Source organism: Jaculus jaculus, chromosome 14, assembly GCF_020740685.1.
Source record: "Jaculus jaculus isolate mJacJac1 chromosome 14, mJacJac1.mat.Y.cur, whole genome shotgun sequence".
NCBI classification, from domain to species: Eukaryota; Metazoa; Chordata; class Mammalia; order Rodentia; family Dipodidae; genus Jaculus; species Jaculus jaculus.
Window position 1 is genome coordinate 60878334 of NC_059115.1, and position 25466 is coordinate 60903799.

Here is a 25466-nt window from a genome sequence, read left to right on the forward strand (position 1 = left end):
ATGCCACTGTGAATGGTTAATAAAGACACGTGGATAACAACCTCATGAAGTTTACACAGCCTGCAGAGCTGGATGAGCACATCTCTACTTTGGCACCAGAATGCAAGGAAGCCTGTCGCTCAGCTGAGGCTCAACTGCCAAACGTCAGTACTGGGACTTGGGAGCCGCAGACAGTACCACTAATCCTTCTTTTTCTGAATAATGTGTTAGATATGATTTAAGATCTGAAATTACTTATTGTTCTTTCTTTGATGTAGTTATGAATAGTTATAGAGGTGCATGCATGAGATGGGGGGAGAGAGGAATCTCTTCAAATGCAATTGATTCCTATCAAAAGTATGCTTCTATCAACTCTAATACAGATGAATGGAGATGAAGTGAGATGGAGGAGTTCACAAGGAACTTATTCTAAACTTGGTCCTGAGTTCCAGATCTCACAAACAACACCTTGATTCAGTAAACTTCCACAATTCAAATTCCTTTAGGAATACTGAAATGATTGTAAACACAAGCCTTATCCTAGTTAAGCACTATAAAAAGAACTCTCCAAACTATCACATTCATGGCAAGAGTTCTGTCTGCATCCACCGATTCAACCAATTACAGATTCAGAAGGTTCAGAACAATACTGCTGCTGCACTGAACATTTACTGACCTTTGTATTTGCCATCAGCCCCTGACCAGTACAGCTTAACAAACTGCCTATGTAGCAAATGCACTACAGTGGGCATTAGAAATTAATTAGAAATAAATTTGAGAAGGGTATGTTTACATTTTATGAAAGTATTACCTATTGAATAGGAGATTTCAGATTCTATAGATGTTGGTATCTTTGAGGATCTTATGGCTATCCTTTGTAGATGTAAATGAATAACTATGTTTTTAATTTTTTCATTTAAAAATTTAATAAGTCTCCTAGGAATTAATACACTTCTCATTACCACCCAGCTCATTGGTTTCATAGCCAGAGATATCTAGGTCTTAACCATTACACGGAAACATTCAGCCTTCTGACTGGGAGTGGAATTTTATTCTTAAAAGTATACTAGGGATACAGAGATGGCTTAGAGGTTAAGGTGCTTGCCTGCAAAACCTAAGGACCCATGTTCCACTCTCCAGGTCCCACATAAGCCAGAAGCATGAAGTGACACAAACGTATAGGTCACACATGTGCACAAGGTAGGGACTGGAGGCCCTGGCATGCCAATTCTCTCTCTCTCTTGCTCACTCTTGCTCTTGCTCTCTCACATAAAAAAGGGACAGTCTGTTGGACTTGCCTCAAAAACAAAAAAGTTTCCCAAACCAGAGCTACTATCACTATCACCCTAATACCAAAACCAGGCAGAGATGCCACAAGTAAACTACAGGCCTATTTCCTTGATGAACTTAGTAGCAAAGATCCTGAAAAAAATCCTTGCAAACCAAATTCAACAACACATCAAAAGCATATTCACCTTGATCAAGTAGGTTTCATCCCAGGAATGCAGTGGAGGTTCAACGTATAGAAATCTGCCAATGTAATGCACCACATAAATAAGCTTAAACACAAAAACCATATGATCTTTTTGATAGATGCAGAAAAGGCCTTTGACAAAATACAACATCACTTCATGATCAAAACATTGGGGAGAATAGGCATGGATGGTTTATATCTCAACATAATAAAGGCTATATATAAAGTTCCTGAAGCCCAAATAATACTTAATAGAGAGAAACTGAAAGAGTTCCCATTGAGTTCAGGAACAAGACAGGGGTATCCACTCTCACCTCTGCTCTTCAACATAGTGCTGAAAGTCCTAGCTCAAGCAATAAGACAGGAGAAAGAAATAAAAGGGATACAATTGGAAAGGAAGAAGAGAAGTTATCCTTATTCACAGATGACATGATTCTATATATGAGACCCAAGAACCTCCATCTCAAAACTCTTAGAGGTGATTAACTCATTCAGAAAAGTAGCAGGATACAAAATCAATACTCAGAAATCAGTAGCCTTGGGCTGGAGAGATGGTTTAGCAGTTAAGGCATTTGCTTGCAAAACCAAAAGATCCCAGTTTGATTCTCTAGGACCCATGTAAGCCAGATGCACAAGGGGACACATGCATCTGGAGTTCATTTGCAGCAACTGGAGGCCCTGGTATACCCATTCTCTCTCCTCTCTGCCTGCTCCCCTCTCTCTCAAATAAATGAATATATACCTTTAAAAACTAGTAGCCTTTCTATATGCAAAAGACAAAGATACAGAGAAAGAAATAAGCAATATTGTCATTTTTCAATAGCCACAAAAAATAAATAAAATACCCTGGAATAACATTAACCATAGATTTGACAGACCTTTACAATGAAAACATAAAAACACTCAAGAAAGAAACTGAGAAGGACTTGAGAAAATGGAAAGACCTCCCATGCTCCTGGATAGGCAGAATTAACATGGTGAGAATGGCAATCTTACCAAAGGTAATATACAGATTTAATGCAATACCAATAAAAATCCCAATATTGTTATTTACAGAGATAGAAAAAAAAGATCTCAAAATTCATATGGAATGGCAGAAGACCTCTGATACCCAAACATCTCCCTGATGCCCTACTTTGGTTTGAGCGCTTGAGTGCAAACAAAAATATATACACAAGAGTCATGGAAGTGGGTATATCTGAAAGCTAAAGTTGAATCAAAACAAAAATCCACCTTACTGTCCGGGCCCTGAACTCAGAACAACCTTACTCTTGCACTGTGAATGAACTTGGTTAAGGAGTTCAGTTGGCTTGTGGTACAGTGCACAGACAAGTTCAGTGTGAGGTATATAGAGCTTCAGGGAATAGTTAAGTAATGGTCTCTTCTCTTCTTTGAGACATCTTTCTCTCCTTTCATTCATTTGTTTACATGCCTTGTGTGTCTGTGTCAGACCCCACAAAAAAATGTAGCAGCTGAGTACAAAATGCACTTAAATTCAGAATATAAGGCAAAAAGGAATGTAGAGAAAACGACAAGCTACAAAAGTAGAGAAAATTCAGGTCAAGTACCCAGCTATCATACAAGGGATTCCTGTAAGAACTTTCAATTTCTACCCACAGTGCTTTGGTTCATTTTGCTACATTTAGAGCCTAGATGTCTTCTGAGAGCATTTAATTTATTTTCTTTGTGTTTCATGGTTTTGCCTGAATGTCCAGAAGATGCTTTAAATTCAGTAATTTTGCTAGAATAGGTCTCATTATTATTATCACATAATCTGGTACTTCTTAACCTACATTTCCACTCTAAAAATTGAACTTGGTTGCAATTCCTTTATTATTTGTTTGTAATTTCAGAAGAGATATTTTTCTTTTATAATGTTTTTGTAACTTTGTTCTCTGGTTATATATTTTAGAAGTGAGTAACTTTATAGCATGCAAGGGATTTGTTCCATTGAGAGAGTAAGAAAAATAGTAGAAATTAAATGACACCATTAAGATGAGAAGATAAAATTGAATTTTAGACTGGTACTATATAGCAGTGTAAAATGAAAGAAAACTCTACTACATTATCACCAAAAAACATGAAATTATTAAGCCAGAGGAGAATTCATTATCTAATTCCTAAAGTGAAGTGGTTATGCATTTTACCTAGAGAGATTCAGTAATTTATGCTTATTAATCAAATAATAACCAAATGAACAAGCATACCCAGATTAAATTCATTTACTTTATGCAATAATTTCCCTCAGTAGGTATTACCCACATTTTACATAGGAAGACTAAAACTCAGTGAAATTAAGTAATTTGTCTGAAGTTGCCTGTTAGAAAAAACAGAGTTCCAATGAGAACAGAGAGCTTTAGACTCCATGCAAAAGGGAAAAAGAACCTTTCCAATATTCCATAAAGTCAGTCTGCCATGGGTTGGTTCAGGTGGACCAGAATGTTGATTTCAATATTCCATAACATGTGCTGAGTTACAGCTTTATCTCTGGCTCTTGCCATGGAAACAGCCCCTTCACAATCATTGTTAGTGATATAAAATGAAGTGTTTGCCACACAAATAGAGTACTTTAATCTCTATAAATAACCTCTAAAGGAACTTTTAATAAAAATTATTTCAAAAAACAATCTAAACCAATATTGGAAATATTCAGAATTAAAATAACAGAATTTATAAGATAATTAGAACAACATCATTTTAGAATTGAAGAATAAACTAATAAAAATACAAGAATGTGTATACATAATACATAATGCCTTTAAAGGACCAAAAGTAAAAGGAAAGAATCTTTAGTTGAAAGAGAAATAGACAATAGTAAATAAAACATGAGAAAGGGCAACAAATGGAAAAGGTAGAGAAAAATGACTTAAAATATTACTAGAATTTCCTTAGAAGAAATTCATAACCAGAGAACACAAGTACAAAAAGTTAAAATGTAAAAAAAAACCAAATGTCTCCTATAATTAAAACAAACAATAAATAACTTCAACCTAATTAAATTTGTAAAATACACACAAAAACTTGAAAGACATACAATATCTAATAATGAGGGTTATTTTAGGAAAATAATTGATCTTAAAATATCCTCTGGACATTTGAAGAAAACCATGGAAACATAAAGGAAAATTAAACTGTCATCAGAATTTTCAATAACAATGCTTTACATCAAAATTAAGATAGTAGCACAGAATGACCAAAGCTATATTAACATGATTCATGCTGAGAAAGATAGTAGGAAAATGTCACATGTCTTTGTTTTCCACAATTACATGATTATGTTTCTATAAGAAGACGTTGTCTTTATGATAAAAGCATTGTAATTATTAACAGAAAATAGGATAATTTAAAATTTTTGTTTATTTATTTGGGAGTGACAGACACACAGAGAAGAAAAAGACAGATAGAGAGAATGGGCGCACCAGGGACTCCAGCTACTGCAAATGAACTCCAGACGCATGTGCCCCTTGTGCATCTGGTTTACATGGGTCCTGGAGAATCAAGCCCTGAACTGTGGTCCTTAGGCTTCACAAGCAAGCACTTAACTGCTAAGCCATCTCTCCAGCCCTAGGATTGATTTTAGATATCGCATGTTCTGAAACTTAGGATATGAATCAAGCAAACTGAACTTTCTCTTTACCATAAGTCCATTTTAATAAAGTAGTAAGATGTTTATTAATAACTAGAGATTAAGAGGATATTACTTCAAATCATTGCTTGGGAAATACAAAGGAAATACTGCTATATAATTTCAAAATTGTTCTTTTGGAGGTATAGTACATAATAAGTCAAAGATAAGATGGTACTAAGAATGGTATTTAAAAATTTTAATGATATATCAAGAGCATAAACATATCCGGCCACATATCTGAATGTGGAAGACACAGGAAAGTTGACATCATATAGATTTCTGAGCAAGCTATGACCACAAATTAATTCAAATTGAAATGAATATGCATGGCTTTACTGAAGCCTTGGTTCTGGACGTCGAATCTGTGTATTTTGTAGTATAATGCACATGGCCTCTCACCAGGCAGTGTCCCCTTACTACGCAGTGTCCCCTCAGAAGGCAACGTCCCCTCACCATGCAGTAGTCCTTCACCATGAAATGTCCCCTCACCATGAAATATCCCCTCACCATGGTCCCTCTTCATGCAGTGTCCCCCCATCTTGCAGTACAACAAACAGTGCTTGAAGCAACTCTACCTAGATGCAAGACTAATGCATATTACTGACTGCAGTATTGTTATTGTGTATACAAAGCTTTCTGTGTTTGTGAAGACATAGGGGTTTCATTGTCAAAAACAAATAATTTTGATATTCTCCTAGCATTCTTCCTCAGCACATAATATCAAATTAGTATTTCTTTCGATAAGAGTGCATTCTATGTTTGATTTTAAAAATTGCTGCTTGAGTTGCTGACTTGTGTTTCATGAGAAACCATGAAATAAAATTTGACTTGGGATTAGGACAGAATTTCCAAACAATTTCTGAAATGGACCTAAACATACTACTGGCATTTTGTATCACAGCTTTATGGAAAGCAGCATTCTCAGGAGTAATAATTTCAACTCTGAAAAAGGTGGAAGATTCTCTGTATTCTTCAGCATCATATATTCAGCCATGATTCAACTCTTTGTATAAAAATAAGCAAGCATATCTATCTCTTGGTTTTGTAAATTTTCATTCATCTTTATATTTTTTGTTTTGTTCTTTTTTTTTTTTTTTTGAGGAAGGTTTTCACTATAGCCCAGGCTAACATGGAATTTACTATGTACTCTCAAAGTGGCCTCAAACTCACAGTGATCCTACTATCTCTGTCTCCAAGGCATTGGGACTAAAGGCATGCACCACCATGCCTGGCTCATTAATCTTTAATAAATGGCAAAGCAATAGCCATGACAAAGAATTGTTTTACTATAATGTTCTTTGCAAAGAAATGTTTCACTTGGATATTTATCTTACCTATTTATTTACTGAAGAGGTCTCATAAAAAATTCTCAGGCAAAAAGGGATCACTTTGGAAAAAGTTCAAGACACTCTGAAATAAAGCAGTATGACAAAATTATTGTCAAACACACTGATCATAAACTATGGAGGAAACTCCAGAATATGCTGTTGATTGAAAAGACCAAGGTGAAGAATGAGTTAATAGATCAAATTTTGATTTTAAAACAGTATATTACAAATATATATATATATATATTACAAATATATATATATATATATATATATTACAAATATATATATATATATATATATATATATATATATATATATATATATATTTTGTGTGTATCCCACTGTTATTTTCCCTGATTTGTATAGGAATTCTTACCATGATGGCTAATGAGAAGCCACTCTATATTTAATAATGGAATTTTAAAGAGCATAAACAGAATGTGAAAAAGACACATGAGAAGAAAGATTGTGACAACATAGAGATTTTTAAACACATTTTCATTTATATTTTATTTGGATTAATACAAGTTTTAATAATTTTATAATTATGAATCACAAGTTTAAAAATAGTAAAATGCTTAAAAAATAAAATTGAAATTACCAAAATAAATCATTTTAATGTTTTTTATTAGCAGATGTGCATGTTTGTATGGGAGTTAAAAGGTTTTCTTGGTGCTGCAAATAATGCCAAACCAGCTTTCTGAGGATTCTGGGGAATTGAAACCAGGCTGGCAGGCTTTTAAAACAAGTACCTTTAACTGTTGAACCATCTCTCCAGCCCTTGCACCAAAAGAAAAAGAATCAAATATGGCCTCTTGAAAGTGTTTTCATTCCATAAAAAATTATTACAAGTGACTCAAAGAAAAGTATCACAGCCGGATTCTGCTAGAATTTCAAGGAAAGAAATGGGAATTTTGTTTTGTTTTCATTTTGTTTGGCTTTTCAGGGTAGGATCTCAGTCTAGAATTCACTGTATCATCTCAGGGTGGCCTCAAACTCATGGTGATCCTACATCTGCCTCCTGAGTGAGTGCTGGGATTAAAGCCATGCTCCACCAGACAGTTATCTGAAGGAGTTGTTGATGACCAAATTTCTAATTTCAATAGCAAAGTCAAAGGAAGATTTGAAGATCAGAGTGAGAGAGAAAGTACAGAATCCCTCTGAGAAGGACTGGTGTGGTGAGGGAGCACTCCTTCCAGTGAGAGAACAACTAAACACAATGGCCAAGTTATAGAATCAGTATATAAACAAAATTAAGATTTTTTAATATATTTTCTTTATTTGTTTGAAAGAGATAGAGATAGATTATAGACACAGAAGAGTTGAGGGGCAGATATAGGCATGATAGGGTTTCTTGGTCCTGCAAAGAAAATCCAGATGTGTGTGCCACTTTTTGCATCTGGCTTTATGACATGGGCACTAGCGAATCAATCCTGTGCAGGTGGACTTGGCAAGCAAGCACTTTTTTATAATTTATTTTTTATTTATTTATTTGAGAGTGAAAGACAGAGAGAGAAAGAAGCAGATAGAGAGAGAATGGGCTCACGGGTTCTCCAGCCACAGCAAACAAACTCCAGAAGCACACGCCATCTTGTGCACCAGGCTTACATGGGTCCTGGGGCATTGAACCAAGGTGCTTTGGCTTTGTTGGCAAAAGTCTTAACCACTAAGCCATTGCTCCAGCCCCCCAAATGAAGTTTTGCTAAGCTATACAAGTTATGTCATTTTCTGGAAAATGGAAAATGGAAACTGCAGATCATATTTAGTGAAATAAGTCAGATGTAGAAAGGAAAATACCATATGTTGTCTGTCATTTGTGAGTCCTAGAATTTTTATACATAAATAACATATATTATTCATACATATTTAAATGATCTGAAAGTAAAAGGGGCCATGAGGTGACTAGTGGGAATGACAGAAGGGGTGACTAAACTGTGAAGAAATGGGAGAGGTAAAAATGGTCCAAGTACACATAATACTTGAAAATCATTTTTGTGAAAGCCAATACCAGGCACAATGAATATATAGCAGCAAGAATATGTAAGAATATAGTTCTCGTATAGTAAATGCCTTAACTATATAAATCACTGGCCAGGAGTGGTGGTGCACACCTTTAATTCCAACACTTGGGAGGAAGAGGTAGGAGGATCACTGTGAGATTGAGGCCAGCTTGAGATTACAGAGTGAATTCCAGGCCAGCCAGAGCTAGAGACTGAGACCATACCTTGAAAAACGAAACCAACCAAACAAACAAATAAGTAAAATTACAACTCCCTAGGAAATAAGTAAATAGATTCAGTTTTCAATAATTCTACTGATGTTGTCGTGTTAGTGTTGCTGTTTGGGGCTGAAATAAACAGGCCACCAAGTGATGCTTCAGTTCTATGGGATACCACAGCACAGAAGCAAAATATATAGTGAATGCCAAGATTCAAGAAGTTAAGCAAATGTACTATAGTCATGCATTTAAATATGTATGTATATGTGTGTGTTGTGTATATGTATTTAAGCATATATATTACATATTATGTGTAATTGTACATAGAAATACATTGCTGCTATTTGCTTTTTATTTTTTCAATAACTTGTTAGTACCATGTGCTAAAATGTGCCGAGCCTTCCAGCTCAGAAATAATAAGCACTACTCATGGCTGGTTTGTTGCTTTGGAACATCATTTTACACTAAATCAACGGGACGTTTTACTGTAATGACTTATTTCAGATCTGGAGCAGGAAATGTGTAATACAAGACTCAAACATCACGAAAGAAAATTCTAAAAAAAAGAGAGGTGTGATTGACCGACTGTGATCAACTTAATCAGATTCCTACTGACTGAGGACAAAACAAAGTTTTGAGTACTAAGTGTGGTTGACACTTTCAAAGATGGGCCATATGAAATAATGGAGTTGGGTTCTCACTAAGCTCAGCCTGCAACTGCCCCATGAGTAGTTAGAATTACAGATTTGCATCACCCATCTTCAGAGATGTTTAAATGCAAAAAAAAACACACATATGCAAAGACACAAGAACACCTAATTATTGTTTTACAAACTGGCATATTGCAGAAAAGACTCTGGCATGCATCCTGCCATTCTCTTAATGATTGTACAGCCAGCTAAGCAAATGATAGATGAGGGATGCTTCCCTTTGAGAAACAATGCACCAACAAATCAAAAAGTTATAGTGAAAGCTGATAATCACCACTTTGGAACTCATCATTGGTGATTGGTTCTAGAGATGGATCAGTAGTAGTTCATATTTACTTCACAAATCATATACTCTGGCCACCTGAAGCCCACAGCCTTGGGTGTGAAAGAGTCTTAGGGGCACAGTTTAACTAGAAGGCAATAACAGTGTTCAGAAACATAGAGAATTGGAGGCTCTCAAGAGAGGAGAACAGAGGGAAGAATCCATGATAAATTCCAAACACAAGATAAATTCCTGAATTTCTTCAATTCTTAAAACTAAAAGGTAAGGATTTTGAATGAACTTATAAAATCATGGGGAATATACTTTCTGATTCTAGTTCTAATATGATTCTGTACAACAGAAAAAAGCTAGAAAAAAAAAAAACTTTGAAGGGAGTAACTTTATGTTGATCCATTACAGAAATGACATTTCAGGAAAAAAAATAAATAATTTTTCCTAACATTCTAGAAGATGGGTTTTCTAAAGCAACACAGTCACACTATGCTTAATGGAAACAGACCTCTGGGGCTCTAGTTAAAAATGTGAATTTAGGGCTGGAGAAATGGCTTAGTGGATAAGCGCTTGCCTGTGAAGCTGAAACACTCTGGTTTGAGGCTCGATTCCCCAGAACCCATGTTAGCCAGATGCTCAAGGGGGTGCATGCATCTGGAGTTCATTTTCAGTGGCTGGAGGCCCTGGAGTGCCCATTCTCTCACTCTCACTCTCTCTCTCTCTCTCTCTCTCTCTCTCTCTCTGCCTCTGTCTCTCTCTGTCTATTGCTCTCAAATAAATGAATAACAATAAAAAAACAAAAAAAATTTGAAAAGTGTGAACTTAATGAATTTCTGCTGCTGAGTGTGGAGCACTGTTCATGAGAAAACTCGAGGAGCGTGGTCTTAAGGAGCACAACGTATTCAAGGGGTTTATCTACAGTTATCACAGTGATGACAGGTTCTTCATAGGTTTGGCAGGAAGAGGGAAAGACTGATCATTGTGACATACAATCAGAGTCTTGGCCAGAGTTGACCCTACAGAGGGACACATGTTTCCAAGCCTTATTCCATTCTTAAGAAGAGAACTCACCTGGTCCTAGTAGCCTTCTAAGTGTTCATTTTTGTGTAAAAGAGGGGGAAAAATGACATGGTCAATAGGGTTATGGATGCACAGAAGAAGATGACGAATGCTGTAGGAAAGTGGACTTGATTTGAGGTTAAAAAAGGAAGGAAGGAGGGAGGGAAGGAAGGAAGAGGAAGGGAGAAGAAAGAGGAAAGGAGGGAGGGGGAGCACAGGAGGAGGGAAAGGGGGCGTCACTAGAAGAAAAAACTGAAAATCTTAGCACCAATAGGTCCACTAAAAGACTGAAATTTAATAGAATGAGAATCACAGAATGCTCCCCTTCCAAGCCCGACCTTCCCATCATGCCCATAGACTCTACACAATACCAAGGGGCTAGAGTGAGAAGATCTGCAAGACACAGGCTATGTCGGAATAGTAATGTCTCCATATAACACTAGAGAATTGTAAAGTCTCTGCCCTTATAACAAGTTCTAGCACAATTAAAGTAAAGATCTATCTAGCACAACATGTATGACTATCCACAGTAAACAGTATAATGACTGTGAGGAATGACAACTGAGTTTGTCCTCTTGCTTCTACATACTCACACACACATGAACCAAAACCTGAGTAAATGTGCACATGCACAATTTAAAAAAAAAAACATGAAACAAGAATATTAATAGGGAAAATATGCATCATGCCAAATCAATCAATAATATTAACAGAGAAATTTTAAGAATAAAATGAAATAAATATTTAAAAATAGAGTGTTATCAGTGGGCTTATCAGTGGAGAAAATAAGACTTCACACACACACACACACACAAAAAAAAAAGAAAGAAAGAAAGAAAGAAAAGAAAAGAAAAATCTCAGAATGACCTGGAAAAAGACCAGGCCAATAGAAATCCCACAAAGTGAAAAGCAAAAAGGTTACATTTGGGGGAAAAAAAAAAAAAAAACAGAATATGTAAGAAGTAGGGAACAATTTTGATAGGGAGTTGGGTATAAAATACATAAACTTGGATTGCGAGGAAGAAAATTGGAACCTGAAGGGAGAGTACAGAATACTGAGTGGAAATCATATTTGAAATAATGGAAATATTCTACCACACATAGATGAGAGCATACACTAAAAACAATAAAAAAGGTAAAATCCTTTGAAAATTTTAGTAGAATCTTCTGTGCAATGTTTAATATATTTGTATGTTCTCATGTATTATGACCAATGTACCATACCAAGATAAGAAGATAATAAATGAGGAAACATTGCAGGGCATAAGTTAATAATCATTATTATGTTTGTAAATTTTTTGTAAATCTAAAACTACCCTAAAAACAAACATTTATAAGTAAATCTTTAAAAATATTTTATTTATTTGTAAGGAGAAAGAGAGAGAGAGAGAGAGAGGGAGAGAGAGAGAGAGAGAAATTAGAAAGAGAGAGAATGGCCTCACCAGGGTCTCTAGCCAATGCAAACAAACTCCAGGTGCATGCACCACTTTGTGGCTCTGGCTTTACATGGGTACTGGGAAATTCAATTCAGGCCATCAGGCTTTACAAGCAAGTACCTTTAACTGCTGAGCATCTCCCAGCCCCATGTTCATCTTTTAAATTCAATATTTTAGGTTCTTGTTTTTAAAGAAAGAAGTATATTATAGAAGTTTTCATAGTCTATTGCCTACTGCTGTTATTGAATACCACAGGTGGGATGATTTAGGAGCAACATTAACACTGTTTGTCATAGTTCTAAAGGCTGTTGTGGCCCATGGTGAGTGTGTCATAGCTGCATTGTCACCTGGTGAAGGCCAAGGTCAGAACACACGTGACAGAGACTCATGCCACCCTCATTTTTTCTTCAGGAGCCTTCATCTGGACTTTGTCCTCATCATTTAATCATAGCCTAAAAGACCCACCTTTTAATATGATCACAATGGCAATTAAATTTCAACATGAGGGCTGGAGAGATGGCTTAGCAGTTAAGGTGCTTGTCTGCAAAGCCGAAGGACTCCTGTTCATCTCTCTAGGTCCCACATAGGCCAGGATCACAGTGATGCCAGGATGCAAGGTCACACATGTGCACGAGGCGGAACACGTGTCTGGAGTTTGATCGCAGTGGCTGTAGGCCCTGGCATGCCTATTCTTTCTCTCTCTTTCACTCTCACATTAAGAAAATCCACATGAGTTTTTGAAGAGGTATTCATACCATAGCAAAACAAAATCCAAATGGAAGTATTTATAGGAGAAATAATTGAATGCCAAGAACTTGTGGATTAAGAGTAGAAGAAATCAGGCTGGAGAGATGGCGAAGTGGTTAAGGTGACTGCTGCAGACATTTACCAAAATAAAATGTTGACTCCTCAGAAAAAAAACATGTACAATATCTTAAAGAATTCTCTGAGGAAATAAGACTAAGCAATAAAACAATGATAGACTAATATCTCTCAGTCAATAAAGAGCAACTGGACAAAAAACTTTAGGTTTGTACAGTGTAGATTCTTTTAAATATATTAATCATTATACTTTTTAAAGAAAATATTAAAACAATTCCATAGCAAAACATTTTGTCACTATGCTTTCATGCGTAGATGTTCAAGGCACAGATTTAAAACAAAATAGCAACGAAGAATGTGCAGATAAAAAAGAAGGTGACCTGAGAAAATAGACAGTTAGCTCATACATGATGGGTAACAGCTAGACACACAAGCTGGCATGCCATCTGAGCCAGGCATGGTGCTGCCTCCAGAGAGAAGCCACTCATGGGATGTGAAACAGCCAGCTGCCCATCCAAAACCATTGTGAAAATCTACTAAATGAACCCATTTGTTAAACAGCAAGATGTATAGCTACATAGCAAGTGAAAGTGTAAATAGATGATTAAGATTAAGCCCATCTTTTTTTTTCTTCCACAGCAAAACCACTATTTAAGTAACCTATGAAATGAGAGATACATGTATATATGCATGCACACACACATTTCTTTACAGTACAGTTTGAAAAGGGATGTAATCAAATGCATAATGAAGCTTAGACATAAATGGGATAGAAATTTGGAGAAAATACAGCCCCTGAGAAATAGTAGAGAAGGCTCTCAGGTATAGCTGAAGCTTGAGTGGTATAATAAAAAAGAGGTTTGAAACTGTCCTGGCTTCAGGCTTTTTACACGTCATTAATATCTACCATTTGAAGTCACTTCAAATTAAGCATCTGAGCAGTTAAGTTCACATTTCCCTTGCTTCAAGTAAGGAATAAAATTGAGAAACCAAAGGAAAAAATTAAAATTTCAGCATTGGAGTTGGTGCTAAATTAAATCAACAGAGGGATGATGAAAAAGAACCTGGACACAGAAAGATGTCAAGTGGAAACACAGTGGTTCTACAAACAGCGTTGTGCTTCTGCGTTTCTCCGAATACGTGGAGATTTGCAATGGATGAAGACATGTCAATTGTAAACTCTGCGGAAACAAGCCTGTAGACATTGGAGACATGCACTCCAGAGACAGAGAAGAGTCAACAAGCTGACTCAGAGGTAGGGTTTGGAGGCACTTCAATGTAGAAGGGAAATGGAGACTTCTTATAGTGATTTATGCAACTGAGCCATGTGGAACACTGCTTTCTTTAAATTTAAATTAATATGTCACATATGCTATATTTTGTTCTGCATTAAAGTATATCCACACAGATTTCTATGCTGTGTTATTTATAGGTATGGAGGAATTTACATATAAGATATAATAGCCAAAATTGTTTCTAGCATGTTTTCTATCTTTTAAGATAGATATGAATTTGTGGCCCAAAACACAGCAATGAACAGAGGTCAACTTGTAATGTAGAGGTCATGGGGACAGCAGTATTATGAAACATCTGGGAGTCCAGGGGATAATCACAAACATTATTTTGATGTAAATCACAGAGATTTATATTATCAGAAAGACACCAAGAGATAATTGTGATTGCCTGGGAGATGAAAAGAATATGGACAAAGAGGCTGAAATTATTTCTCCAGTGTTGATTTTGTTGCCAAGAGTTTCAATTATTGCATACAAAGAAAATTCTATAGATGTAATGGGCTTAGTGATTGCTAAAGATTATAATGCATTGCCTCAAGGTGTCTCACTGAAGATTCAGCTCAAATTAGCTTGAAAATGAACACTAAGCGCCCACACACTGTAAGCATGTCTAGGAGAAGATCAGCTCAGAATGCTGATCAAATCTAGGTAAATGAAGTAATGAAGAAAGTAAAAATATGGCTGATTTTCCTTGCAAATATTTTTCTTTGACCTCTAAGATGTTGACATGGTGATATTTCTCATCACCTTTACAGAGAATAACAGAGAATGGGCACAAGTTATTTTACTAGATTCAGCGAAGTCTTCTGTGTTGCTGACAATGAAGCTCCTGAAAGGTGAGCAGACAGAAGCACATTTGCAGAAAGGGAGTAAACCTCGCTCCGAGCAGCGCAGACACGACGAGGCCGCTGCGGTAGGCGCCATGCTTTGGAGTTTGCTGTCTTAATGCATGTAAGCAAAAATCAAACGTTTCTCACCTTTAATGGTAGTATTTGAATAGTTAGAAGGTTAATAGAATAGATGCATTGAGATTATTTTTTTTTAAGATTTTAAGGGTTTTAAATGTTAACAGTAACGTCAAGAAGCAAAATTTAAATAAACACTATGCTGGAGGAGGGTTTTAGTTGTTTCACTCGCTGCTGAGACAAAATACCTGATGAGAGGCAGCTTAAAGAAGAGAGGAGCTGTATTGGTTCGCAGCTCCAAGGGGTCCAGCCCATCATGGCAAGGAAAGTGTGGCAGCAGGAGGATCTGCAGTTGCAGAACACACAGGAAGTGTCGCTGGGCCCTGAAGCCTTAAGGCCCACCCGCAGTGACCGATGCCCTCCGACTACTCTCCGCTTCCTCCTCAATGGGCCACAACCTCGCCAAAAAGGTGCCACCATCTGGGGACCAAGTGTTCAAACACATGAGCCTAATGAGGGTCATTTAACATACTCATAAAATTTTTTTTAACCTCTAAAAGTAAAATAAACAAGTTCTTAATTAGGTTTCTGTGTTCCCCAGTGCCTGGTTTTAAGATATAGCTCAGAAGCTGACAACCCACAAGTGAGTCTTCCTTAAGAGAGGACCCTCCAAAATCAGAACATATGTGCATTCCTCCTGTACATGCATACACGTGGTGCATACATGCATACATACCAGATGTTAATTGTTTTAATGATGGAGGAATGGCAATGTGTGCTTTTACCTTGGATATAAAAAGGAAAGAAATGTTTGATCATAGGGTTAGGTTAGCTGGACTGTGTGGTCACAGTCATCCCCTCTCTGCCTGGTGCTTTCCATCTGGGGCACATTTTATTTTCCATTTCATCTCCTGCCCTGTAGGTATTTGAGATCTTGCCTAATGCAAAACCATGCCCATAATACTTTATTATATTATGTAAGTAGAAACTAATTTTGCAACCAATATTTTATATTCAGTCTTTCTTTAAAAGTTCCAGTTTCATGAAAGAAAAAAAAAATATTAAATCGACCTTAAGTTTTCTATATCCAAGCCCAAGCATGAAAACTGTATTTGCTAAAGATATTATCAGTACGATGGCCTTGTAATATAGCTTAGTACTGACAGCGGCACACAGCCCTGGCGGGTAACCAACTGCTCTTGGATTGGCTAACAGATCTGCTCAGTACAATGGAACCCATAGCTGGAACTGGAACACAAGTTAGAATCATGTCCAGATAAAGAGTTTGCTCTCCAATATCAAGCTCCCACCAATCTTGGGCTACAAGAGGGCCTACACCCATTCAATTCTCTCTAATAATGATTATCCCATTTATCCAGTGCTGACTTCACTCTCCACTGGAGAATCTGCTTCTCTTTTTCAGATGGACGCAGAACTTGAGGAGAGGATGGAGCCCATCGCTCCTCACCAGGGCCCCGGCTGAAATCATAGAGAAATTAGGAAAATGAGCAAGAGTGCTGTTTTCTTCGTGAACCTGGTACCAGCACGAAGGTGAAGGAGATAGACACAGAGGACACTCAACTCCTACCAAATCAGATATCCAGAGAGGTAGAGGCTCCCAAGACCCCATCACTGAAGTAGACCTAACGCGAACCCAGCATGGTTCAGGGAAATTCATGGAAGAGGGGGCAGGAAGAATGTTGGAGCCACACTTTGGGACATCGTGCACAGAGGCATTGCCTCTTCCCCAGGACTGATGTCTACTCCCACAATGCAGACCCACATTCCCCATGGAGATAACTGGCATACCAAACAAGGAGAGTCCCTTTGGAGGAGGGACAGGAAGGAGGATAAGGATGGTACCAACATGTACTGATTACACACTGAGTATGTACATAACCAATAAAGAAAAAAAAAGTTCAAAAAGATATTATCAGAATGCAGCCCCTGAGTGGAAAGTTTAGTACCTGAGAAAGAAGGACTAAGTTTCACCATCTTTTTCAAAGTAAAAAAGAAAGTAAACATATCATTTAGTTGATGAACAAGCAGATATCTCTAGTTTTCTTCAAGTTGGGGTAGGTTGTAAATTTGCCATGTTTCACTATGCTGCTCAGCCAAATTACTTGAAACTTTTCGTTTACTTGTTAAATGCACATTACTTTGAATTCTAAAACATAGAAACAACTGGTTGATTCCCAGACAAAGATAACATTTTTACAAGAGGCAGTGCATACATAGAGGAGGAGTAAGAGACCCTGTGTGAATGAAGTGGACATCCTGGACAGAAAAGCAAGACTCCCAGGATCCATTTAGCAGCAGACATTCCCTGGGTCTTGAAGCAACCGAGCTTTGTATCCAGAGGTAATTAAAATTATAAATGCTGCACTCAGCCATTCCTCCCGCTAAGAACTGCATCATGCCCTGCAGATGTGAATAGCAAAACCTGTTCTGTTCACTCCAAGTCTAACCATAAGCCAAAGGCAGACTCAGGAGAAGGGGCAGCTGATTAGGGTTTCTGCTTCAAACTGCTGGCTTCCTGCATCTCATACATAAACCTCTGAGATCATGCAAGAGAATTCTATCATAAAACAAGTCATTCACCAGGCTGCCAGAGGGCAGTAAAAACTTCACTGGTTTGACTTGTGATGCACTCCGGGCAGTCTTCCATAAGGCTGGGGTAATAGGCAGGTGTGACAAAGTCATGAGCTAGAAACTGTCTGGGAAATTCTGGCCAAAACTGACAATTCTGGACAAGGCCCCTGGCACTCCCCACCACAGGCCCAAATGCCCCAATTAGGCCCTAAGCAAGAGCAAGCTGAGCAAATATGTCAGTGAGATGGCTCCCTGGGGAAGAGGTAAATGCAAATTGAGGCAAACCCTGGAGCTATTAAAGTCAAGCACTTAAGTAGGCTCACTCACAAGCAAGATTCCTGGAGGAAATCAGGTCTGGAGTATGTGCATGGACTGGCAAAGTTATCAAAAAATAAACCCCAAAGGACCAGGAGCCACTGAGAGAATCACAGATGACCAGCAGTGCGAAGCTCAGAGGTGGCTCAACAGAGTCACACATCAGCACATGGCTATTCCCCACCTCTGTTTAGTAGAAAGCAGGAAACACAGCATCTCAGAAAGTGGTAAAGTCATGCAAGTTAACAACGCTTACTGTTTGTTATATCATTCTTTTTATCTAAAATGTGATTATTATAATATCTTATTTTTTAATTTTATTTTTAATTGTATTTATTTGAGAGAGACAGATAGAGAGAGAAGGAGAAAGAGAGAGAATGGGAGCACCAGGGCTTTCAGGCCCTGCAAACGAACTCCAGACACACGTGCTACCTTGTGCATCTGGTTTTGTCGGTCCTGGGGAATTGAACCTGGGTCGTTGGACTTTGCAGGCAAGTGCCTCAACCACTAAGCCATCTTTCCAGCCCATAATTTGTTCTTATTAGCACAACATGGTATCATATTTTGGAGCAAATATTGTTATACATTAGCCACACTCAGAGATGTTTTAATATATCATGCACAATAGCTCCAGGGCACATTGCTCACATTCTCCCTCATTTGTAGATTTTGTAGCAATTATTTCTTGCTGATTTAAAATACTAGATAATATACTAAGCTAATAATATACACTTAAAGGATGGATAAAGGGAGTATCAGGAAACTCAAGATTATTTTAAACAGCTAAAGTAGCTTTAGTCAAATTTTCCTTTACATAGTAAACTGAATATTTTTTTTTTCTTACTTGTAATTTCTACAATGAACTTGGCCATTACTTAATATTTATTGAGTTATTTAAAATGCCTTACATTTTACAGTCACTGCCTAGTTTTTTTTTTTATAACAGCCTCAAAAGTATAAGCAGTTAAATGTCTCACCAGAACAAAACAGGAAGCTCTGACCTGCAATGAGAAAGAATATTCTCACGAAATGCTGCTTACCCATGCTATTGGCTTAATTTGGTATGAATTCTTTAAACACTTATTTGAATTCAGCTATGGTAACCATCTTCCAGGTTTTAACCGTGATTAGCTATAACGGCCCCTGGCAAGGAACTAGAGTTTAATATTCAGGGTCTTGAGATCATGGAGTATGAGGCTGAGAAATCAGCAACACCAGAGAACTCTGAGAGCTGGCCATCACAGACAGATGGGGGCTAAATTAAAGGTCTCCATATAACTTTTCTCCTCAACTTTTTACAATGTAATGTCTCTTGGTAAAGCAATATTATTTTCCACTCTCCAAGCTTCATGAGGTTTCCAGATAAGCCCATGTCTTCTCATTTAGTCCTATCTGGGCTGGAGAAATTGGCTTGATTTGTCAAGAAATATATTTTGTGCTATTGTTGCTTCTCCATAGAAATGCTTTCTTCTTATACTATGAGCCCTCAACCAAGCATCCTCTCTCCACTTCCAGACTATTGCCAACTTATCAAACTACTGCATTTATGTACACTATACTTATTGGTAGCCCACAGGTTTCAAATAAATAGCCAATTAGTGAATGGTATGTGATTGAGAAAAATTACTACTTTGTAGGAAAGAACAATTTCAAAAGCAAAGATTAATATGTACTTCTCCAACTAGGTTATATGACATGCTGCCTCAAAACAGAACAAATTGTAATTGCCCAATATTGTTATGAACCTGTACATTTCTTATATCTGGTATTCTCTCTTCTTTACCTACTCACATTCTCTGCAGTGTAAACCTATTAGGCAGGCTTGTGCACACATGCACCAACATACACACACACACACACACTTCACCTAATCACATAGTTTCTATGATATAATGAAAGAAAAAGGCAATAAATGCATTGGGTGCCTTGAAATGCTATGTATGTAGCAGTTGCCTGATGCACATTGATTACATAGATTTCTTATGTAACTATTTGTAATGTAATTTCATGAGAAAGAATATTTGAATAAAGTAGAATACCAGACTCCAATATAGCTTTAGGTTTTAGAAATGTAGATATCATAAGAATAAGCAATAGTGTCATACAGACCAAATGACTCATAAGCCTCATATGATTATTGTGATGATTAATGTAATAATGCATGCAGAAATAGTGGCAAGGAAGTCCCTCTTTTGATTATTGTGATGATTATAACTGTGCTATTAAAACTGGAAAAGGTGAGAATATGGGTTTGAAAACACAATATACGTAAGCTTAGATATGTGCAGCTCTGTGGCTTTGGATAGCTATTTAACTTTGTTAAAACCTTTTAAAAATTATATCAAAAGCTCCATTTAGATACAATTTCAGCTTTAAGATGGATAGCCTTGCATGGAAGCTGCTACTCAGCATACACTAAGAGAAATGTCTTTTCTACTCATGCAAAAGGTGAATTCTTAAAAAAATATATATTTTCACTTATTTATTTGAGATAGAAAAGGGGAAAGAGGCAGATAGAAAATTAGCATTCCAGGGTCTCTAGTCACAACAAATGAATTCCAGATGTATGTGCCACTTTGTGCATCTGGCTTTACATGGATAGTGGGGAATCATTCCAGGTCAATAGGCTTTGCGTTCAAGTATCTTAACAACTGAGCCATGTTTCTATCCCCCAAAATGTAAAGTTTTAGTTTTTAATTGTTAATGTAACATCTTATAAACACATAGATTCTCTATGAACTATATCAGCATTTAATGTTATTTCTTCATAATAGACATCAATTTATTTGAGTTAGCTCTGGATAGACCTCTCAGTAAAATAATGTCTGTGTTCTGCCCTATTCTAAAACTCAGTAATGAACACAAACATCGGTATGGTGCAGAATTACATGACTGAGACAGCTTTTTAGGTGGAGCCACGCGTAAGTGGTCAGAATCCTTATAAATCTAGCAATGGTGACCCAGTTGCTAAAAATTCCTACCTAAGCCCCATGGACCTGTCAGCATCTGATTGCTAATATGTTTCCTGAAATATCTGTGTTCAGATTAAAGAGAATTAAGTCTTTCAAACAACAAACTCTCTTTGTTTGAATCCTGTTCTTGTTAACTTTCACCAATTATAATAGAGTCAACAGTGGGTTATTCAGTGGAAGAGGAATGAAAACTCATAGAAACTTCGTTTGTTTTATTTTTTAAATTGGCTGTTAAATGTGGTTTCTAGTTGGAACTGGCAACACTGAAACAAGGATAACTACACAGTTGACTTCATGATCTCAGAGTTGAGCAAAACTTAAAACATCTTCAACGTCAAACCATGTGTATCTTCCTTCCATAGAGTTAGTGCTTTGAGGGGACTGAGTAAAGTGATGCTTTCTAGTTCTGAGAGTACCTGAATATTTGATGTTTAGACACTCCCCCTAACAGCCAGGAGACTTCTTTGTATCTCATCAGTTCTGTACTTTGAGGTCACACTAATAGATAATGGAAAACGACACTGGGCTTTCATTTTCTTCCATCAGGCTGTACATTGATTAGCTTTTCCTCTCTTGAAAATTCCACTTTTTGATTGTTTGTTTGTTTTTGAGGTAGGGTCTTACTGTGGCCCAGGCTGACCTAGAAGTCACTATGTAGTCTCAGGGTGGCCTCGAACTCACAGTGATCCTCCTACCTCTGCCTCCCGAGTGCTGGGCATGCCCCACCATGCCCGGCTGATGATCTTTCTTAAAGAAAAATGAGTTTGATGAATCAACATCTTCCAGTGTAGGGTCAACTTTGGAGCAAGGCCTCCTAAGGACAGTTTGCAGGTATTTATGATCTTTTAAGTATTTGTTCAGCTTTCTGAACAGACTGACTAAAAATTAGTCATGATTAACTAATTTGGAAGAATTTTCCATAGTTTCATAGTTTTACATAGGAACAGTTTAACACAAAACATGATTAGTATACCTTTTAAAAACTTGAATCAGCCGGGCATGGTGGTGCATGCCTTTAAACCCAGCACTCAGGAGGCAGACATAGGAGGATGGCTGTGAGTTCCAGGCCACCTTGAGACTCCATAGTGAATTCCAGGTCAGCCTGAGCTGGACCCTGCCCTAGAGTGAGACCCTGCTCCGGAAAACAAAAACAAACAAACAAAAAAAATTTGAATCAGATTGTGTCTCCTAAATACGTTGACTATTATTATGAATAGTCTGATCCTGCTGACAGATACTATTGATCATTAAGAGCTTTAGGATGTCTAGTTGGAAGTTCTCCTCCTCTTGCTGGTCTTTTAACTTCAGATTTCAGTTGCCTGGCCATTTTTCATCGAGTTGTGATCAGAAGATGATGCTCAGAAATTTCTTTACTGGGAACCGTGAATTCTCTCTTTACCAAAGGAGCTCTCTGCATGTGCTGAGCAATGTCGGAGCGGTCCACTAAGAAATTCACAATGAATCTTTTACCCCGCAGTTCCTGCTTGTATCTGTGGTGAAATTAATGTCTTTTCCTGGATACAAGCATAGTTCTGCCTTTATATATTCACTATCTTTGCTGCATTTAGGGCATTAGCCATAGGCTGGACACATCTCTAGACTGGGCTCTACCTGAATGGTATTAATTCTGACCTCGTATAAGCATGTCAGTGGATTTTTTTTTAAACTTTGTGTTACCATTGGTAGTCCTAACCAGTGTAAGTAAATCGTAGTGGAACCAATGTCTGCTGATTGTTGCCAACAAACACTCGTGGAAAGTGGCAAGATCAAAGAATCCGCTGTTTCTACAGATCTCCTCCTCAGTCAAGTTAAACAGACTCTCACAATGGAGATTTTCAGGGAATTCCCACACTAGTCAAATAGGACAGATTTTAGGAGGGGGATTAGTGAGTTCCAAGTTTGTTCTGCCTCTCTAGATTGGCAGGCTACTGACTTCCAGAGGTACTTGATCTGCAAAGATTTGGGTTTTCAACATTAGATACTATAGAGGAATGGGCCCCCCCCAAAAGTTAAATCTTTGCCAAGTTTCATGTCTTGACCATGATTATGTTATTTTGGTTCTTATTCTGCTAGGAAGGACTTCACCGTAGAGACCAGGATTTTAACTTGAAGTGCAGTGTGTTTCCTCTTCCCTTTCCAAACATGTATGAATCATGTATAAACTGTCCCCAAATATGTATGAATTGTGTACTAAACTATCCCGTGCTTTGTAACTTAGATTCAAAAGCAATAAATGAAACTTCTCATTAGCTCTGAAAATTTAGAAGTAGCATTGATTTTTAATAATTACATAACTATATTTTAGAGGTAAGAAAACAGAACCAAGGTAGTTATTCCTTCCTATCTCTTGTTCCCAGTTGAAAAAAATCAGTTAGGTAATGAACACATTTTATTAAATGCTACTAATGTTTTAATTATCCTAATCCATTTGCACTGATATAGGTAAATGTTACAAACTAGATAGAATAAAAATGACAGAAATTTATCTCACAGATTCAGTGGCTGTAAAGACCAAATCAAGGCCCAAACAACAGTGGTGAGGGCCTTGTTGCTGTGCCCACACATTGTGTAAGGGGAAAATGCTTTGTCTTTTCATGGGGGAAGAAGAAACTAAGAAGTTACTAATCACTCATTAGGGTACAGCGCTTAAAACTTTTTTTTTTTTTTTTTTTTTGAGGCAAGGTTTCACTCCAGCCCAGGCTGACCTCACAGCAATTCTCCTACCTTAGCCTCCCGAGTGCCAGGATTAAAGATGTGAGTCACCATGCTTAATACTTGAGGCTTTTAATCACTTCCCTGAAGGCCTCATTTGTGAACATAAATGCAATGTGGATTAAGTTTCAATACACGAATGCATAGATACCAGCTGATGTCACATGACGAAGCAATCGAACCAGGAGAATTTATACTATTTCTTTATGAACTCAGAAGTCACTCATAAAAAAATAGAAACGCACAATTAAAGTTATATGAAAATTCAAAAATTTAAATTTATGATTTTTTTCAAAAGATTAGCATAATTATTCTACTCAATAAAAGACAACACATCCAGCTCACAAATTTGTGAAGTAAAGGATCAATTAAGCATAATTCATGACAGGCATCCACACCTATGCACCTGCGGCCTTCCCTACATTCTTCCAGCACAATGACATTTCCAGACCACATTGCTTACAGACTTATTATGGTACTCAGTACATAATGCTGTAATTCACTGATCTACCTGTTTCTTCCACTTCTGTGGTTGCTTTCAGTAACAAACTCTGCTACTTTGTGATAAATACCAAAAGGAGGCATTATATAACAGTTGCTGAATGTGCAAATAAAATAATGTTTGAATATTCTCCCACTTTCTTTGTCAAATGGAGAGTTGAAATAAACATAATTATATGAAACTTCATCCTAGAGGTGAATGGGGGTTAAGTCTAAGTTAATATTCTATGTATATTAAAGGCTTATGAAGATAAAAAAAAAAAACGTCCAGCCAAAATGGGGCAAAACCACTAAAATACATCACCATGCTTTGACTCATGAGTGCCTTATGTATGTGTCCCTGTTTTTGTGACCTCCACAAAAAGAATTAAAATTAGACATACCCAGAGTAATATAGAAGATGTTCAGGATTTATTACAGAATAAAAATGAAGTGACTTTAGGGGAAGAAACTGGACAATGTTTGAAGGTACTATTGTCTAGCTTACTTTTATTCTTCATTGTACATTTATTGAATTTTGCTTGTGTAATTTTTCATTATTGGGTTGTTTTATGTTTTCTCTTGTTTTTTTGCTCCTTGAATTTCTCCCCTTTTCCACTATATTTAAGTAATATGTTGACTTGATCTCATTTCAAAATTTATGCTTGTATTTTCTCCTTACATTAATTAAACCTTGTCAGTAAGTATCTTCATTAATGAGCAACACCTTTTTATTTCTTTTTTGTTGTTGTTTTTTTGAGGTAGGGTCTCACTCTAGCCTAAGCTGATCTGGAATGCACTCTGTAGTCTCAGGGTGGTCTCAAACTCACTGCTATCCTCCTACTTCTGCCTCCCAAGTGCTGGGATTAAAGGTGTGCACCACCGTGCCTGGCTTATTTCTTTTTTAATCTCCTGGTATTTCATCTTTCCCAACATAAAACTCATTTTTACTATTTGTCTCCTTTTTTTCATTATATATGAATTTGCTTCTCTGCTTCTTCCCATCTTTTCCTTTCCCCATTGTTCATCACCTTCGTTTGTTATTTCTTCATTGACCCTAAGTAATTTTTAATTTCATAACATACCCACATTCTTTTTGCCAGTTTCTGTTCTGTGATCATTGGTGTATTGGCGTATGTGGTAGTTTGGCCCCATAGACTCAATACTTTTTTATTAAACTTCCCACTTGAGCTCCTCACAGGCAGATTCCTGCTTGAGGAGGTGTGCCACTGGAGGCAGGTCTGAGTCCAGTCTCAGGTGTGTG